The sequence below is a fragment of the Bos taurus genome, chromosome 9 (genome assembly GCF_002263795.3).
Source record: "Bos taurus isolate L1 Dominette 01449 registration number 42190680 breed Hereford chromosome 9, ARS-UCD2.0, whole genome shotgun sequence".
NCBI lineage: Eukaryota > Metazoa > Chordata > Mammalia > Artiodactyla > Bovidae > Bos > Bos taurus.
Window position 1 is genome coordinate 33,618,355 of NC_037336.1, and position 5,393 is coordinate 33,623,747.

The following is a 5,393-nucleotide window of genomic DNA, read 5'->3' on the forward strand; positions in this document are numbered from 1 at the left end:
TCATCTGTATCTCTTCTTTAATGAAGTATTTTTATGCACTTTTTGAATTAGTCTTTATATTGTTATTAATATTTGTTTTGAAAGTTCTTTATGTGTTCTGGATGCAAATTCTCTGATACACATATTGCAAATAATTTTTATTGTCTATTATTTCATTTTTATTTTTATTATATAAATATGTAATACATATCAATAATGTTATTTGATATGATACACTATGTTAACCCTGTTTCCTTTTCACTCATTCTCTTTTCCTGTCTTTTTTTTCCCCTAGTAATTACAGTTGGTTCCAACCAGCCTTTCTCACCACTTGCCATGCTAGTTTTTATATTTTCCTTTGTGGTGGGTGGATTAGGTACCCCAAAAGTAATGAGGGTATATATGAAGGTTGGGATAGAATTAACCTTATTATATCATATATCTATAACATATATATTGATTATTCAGAGAAAATGTAACTACTTTACTTTTATTTATTTTTAATTGAAGTATATAATATTGATGTATAATATTATATAAGTTTTAGGTATATAACTTTTTAATACTTTTTAATTATACTTTTTCAAGTATACTTTAATACTTTTTAAAGATTATATTTCATTTATAATTGTTATAAAATATTGACTATATTTGCTGTGCTGTATCATATGTTCTTGAGCTTATTTATTTTATACATAGTAATTTGTGTCTCTTAGTCCTCCACCCCATCTTGATCTTGCCCCTCCCCTCTCACCTCTCCCCACTAGTAACCACTAATTTGTGAGTCTAGGTCTTTTTGTTGTTGTTGTTGTTATATTCACTAGTTTATTTTTTGGATTATACATAAGTGATAGCATACAGTGTTTGTCTTTCTCTGAGTGACTTATTTCACTCAGTGCAATTCCAAGTCCATCCATATTGTTGCAAGTAGCAAAATTTCATTCTTTTTTACGTCTGAGCAGTATTCCACTGTGTATATATGCACCACATCTTTGTTTAACCATTCGTGTGTTGATGGACACTTATGCTTCCATATCTTAGCAATTTTAAATAATATTGCTATAACATTGTGGTGCATATATCGTTTCATAATAGTGTTTTTTTCTTTTTGGGGAGATATATACTCAGGAGTAGAATTGGTGGGTCATATGGTAGTGCTATTTTGAGTATAAACACTTTTAATATATTTTATTCATTGATCATTAAGTGATTCTAGATAACTAAAAGCAGGCAAGTGGTCTGAATGGAGAATAAGAATTTTTCTCTCTGTCTTCATTTATTCTCAAACTATATTCTTCCTATTGCCTGAATCCTGACCCTTCTAGTCTCTTTTCAGTAAGTAGTACCACTGCAAGGTGGTCATTGCAGCCAAAAACCTGGGAGTTAGCCTAGCATCGCCTTTTCTTGCAAACGACTGGCGATTACATCTTCCTAAATGTTTCTTTATCTTTTCTCTCTCCTCCAGCCTTCCTTTCTCCTACTGTCCTATTAAGGGTAACCTATATTGCCTGATCCAATGATTCTTAAATTTCAGTATGATCAGAATCACCTTAAGATTTGTTGAAACATAAATTCTTGGGTTGTTAAAACATAAATTCAAACAAAACATAAAATTTGTTAAAATATAAAAATTTGGAGCCCTCCGAGTGTCTGATTCAGTCAGCCTGGAGAAGGGCCAGTGAATTTCTATTTCTATCAAATTCTCAGCTTTTCTTCTAATGCTCATCCAACCTTTCCATGATGGTTGAGCCTCATCAAACTTCACTGACATTCCACTGCTCTTCACTAAGCAGTGATGTTGGTAAGAATTTTAGTGAGAGGCTTTGACCATGAGTGCAGAAATTGTCTTCAGTGCCTGAAAGAATATTTGGGCATGCCACCTGATAGTAGGTTTTTTGGAGAAATTCTCAACTTTGTTGAAAACCAGGGATCCTTGTGATACTTACATTTTTGTATTGAGAACTGAACTATAGGTCTGCCACCACCCAGCAGCGGTATCATAAAATCCCCGCACGTTAAGCTGGGAGGGGTTGTAAATGTCAGTAATTTATCATCCCCAGTCACTGTCCATGACTGGATTCTAAATAGGACTGGTGAGGTAAAAGACTTGCCACCAAACAAGCTCATCCTCAGGTATCATCTTTCTAACCTTGGGTCATCTATAATTTGTTTTGAACTCATAAAGTCACAAAACCTGAGAATGTCACGGAAACTCGTGATGTTCTTCCTGCGAACAGTATCTTTAGGCCTCTATGAGAACAGCACCACAGTACCTGTCGAAACCCAGAGATGAACCTGGCATAATGCTGTCCGCAGAGTTAGATCTTCATCTTTCTTTGGCTTTTGCCCTTTAGAAGTCTTGTTTTTATAAAATAAATAGTGAAATACCACTGTTTATCATGTGTGGAGTGTGTGTATATGTGAGGGGGCGAGGAGGAGAGGAAAGACAGAAAATGACAGAGATACAGAGAGAGACAGAGATACAGAGAAGAAAAGAGGGGAGAGGGAGATATGTATATGTGAATATTAAAGCCTGATTGTGTGATTTAACATTGAAAACCTCACATTCCTCCTATGACTTGAGGGAGTAAAAAGAGCCTATTATCGTTTTCAGGCCAGATGTTTTACTTAACTGAGCCAGTCTGATCCCTGCACCTGTCTGGGACCAGCAGTTGCAGGATTAGTGTAAGAGGCTGAATTTTAAAATCTGGACAACTGTTAGTGAACGAGCGAATGGTGTGAAAATGAACAGGCTTTCAGCATAAAGGATTTACTGTTTATGACATAAGGCGGTGCATCACTGGCCGGGGAACGTGAGCAAGCCCTGTTACCTCTGTGTCCACGCTCGCCCGGATCCATTACCAAGTGACAATTACAGGGACTGTGAGTGAGGGGAGAAAACAGAAGTAGGGGCTGGGGGTAATGTTGGAGGAAACAGAGACATACTATACCATCCATCTGTGAGACAGCCGTAGAGCGACATGGAATTATGTATTATTTCTGGTGGATTATGACAATTATAAAAAAGAAAGCAGGCCCCACCCCTATAAAGACTTTTTTTTTTAACCATAAAGCCTCAAGGAAGCAATGACTTGTTACCCAAAAATAATTCCTTCTTAAAGAATAATTTGCCTTCCTCATAATATAGAAGGTAAATATACTAAGTTTTACAAAAGCAAAATGAAAATAAACATCATTTTCATCGGGGTAAGACTAGATGTGAATGGGGAATTCTGACCAATCTCAACAGCTAAGTAGCCTTTTCCTCTCATTTTAAAGCAACACACACACACACGAATGCATATTTGCTTTACTCATCTGGCTAAAATATAAAATATAATGCTATCCTTTAGAGTAAATGAATTTTAGCATGTTCCTTGTTTTTCAGCTTTCTGTCATATCTGATTTCATACACACACACACACACCCCCAACATATACAGGTTTCAATAATACTTACTAATATTAAAGAATAATTAATATGGATCACATGCTTATTATCTTCGGAAGAATTGCACTAAATTTGGAGACAGAGACTGGGGTTTGTGCTTGGCTTCAACTCGCCCTGTGCACACGTGTGACCCTGGGCAAGGCACTTAGCCTCCTTGAGCCCTGGGTCCTCTGCTCCAGGATTTCTGTAAGGATTAAGGAAGCTAATGTATATGAAAAGCACTTTGTAATTCATAAAGTGGTTTACACGTGTCAGCTCTTACTTTCAATTAAATTTATGGAAGAAAATCTGAAATGAATCTGTATAAAATTATTTCAGGAATGGTGATGAGGATGAACAACAAGGTCCTACCATATAGCACAGAGAACTATAATCAATATGCTGTGACAAACCATAATGGAAAAGAATATAAAAAGTATACATGTAGGTATAACTGAATCACTTTGCTCTACAGCAGAAATTAACATTGTAAATCAACTATACTTCAATGCATTTTTTAAATGATGATGAAACAAATTCACGAATGATAAATACAACTAATTTATCTTTCAAACACATCTGATATACACAGTTGCTCTCAAATAGGTTTAAAAAGGAGAGTTTTTCTTTCAAGCATCTTGTCACTTTAGTGTCCTCTTATTCATTCCAGTAATGCAATGGGACACCGGCCGTGTGGAAGCCCCAGGGACAGAGTGAGGAGCAAGACACGGTTCTTTCTCTTATGCAGCTTCAGGCATCTTGAGAAAGGAGACGGCAGACAAGCAGTTATAGAAACAAAGTTATATGAGACAAATATATGGTGACTATCATTGAGGTGTTCTATGGAAGGGGATGCGTCAGTGACAGAATATAACAGGTGTATCTGACCCAGTGGGAGGTGCCACACAGGCTTCCCTGAAGTGGTGTTTAAATATTATAGTCTTTTGTATAACAGAAGCCACACATGCTTATCTTTAGTTTCAGGCATGGTTTGTATTTTTGAACTGTGGCTTATTATATTGTTTTTTTCAGACACATGCATGTGAGATAATGCAGGGTTTGCATTTTTTAAGCTTTGATAAGGTTGTAAGATGTCCTTTTCCCAGGCTTCTTTTGATTGCAGACCTCTCTTGGTTGCTCCTTTTGAGTCTGGAAGTTGAATTAAAGATAAAGGGGAATGTGTTGCCTCACATAACTGGATAGTACTAGGACTCCACATTCAGGTATGGTTGGATATTGGGGCAGACTATATAATCAGGATTAGGGCTTACTCTATCTCTTATTCTCTTCTTCCTGTGACAACTGTATTCTATGATGGGCTTTCTCCTTAATCTTCTCCTTCCCAACGGTTACAAAGGAAACTCCAGAACAAAATCCTTTTGGCCAGATCAGGTCATGTGCCTGCTTCTAGAGGTGAAGTGTAGAATCAACCCCATACCAGTCACGATGAGAAAAGGGGAGGAGCATATGTTTGTGGCTGTTAAGGCTGAGGTCATCGCTTGCTCCTCTCAGGTCCTAGAGTCAGCCCTGTTCATTGACACACCAAGGGGCTCCCTCTAGCAACAGAAACTTTCTCATGCTTCAAATCTCTGCCTTTCTTTTCTGTGATCTTTACACATATATTTAAAAGTTGTATATATTCCATGTATACATATATTTATTTACTTTCTCTTTATAAGGAATCAGCTTATGTAATTGTGGGACTGGCTAGGCAAGCCTGAAATCCTTGGGACTGATGGCAGACAGGAAGGGAAGATCACAAGCAGGATGGTATTCAATGGACACAGGTCAAAGCAGACCACTTGGAAAACACAAACCAATAAATCTCATTCTTACTACCCAGAGAAAGCTGTCTTTATCCCACATTCTTCTCAGAGAACTGCATAATGTCAAGATTGGTTATCTGTGGACTTGAAGGCTGAAATTTGAATTTCTTCTTTTTGTTTGCCCATAGTTTAAGTTTTTACAATGAACACATAACATTT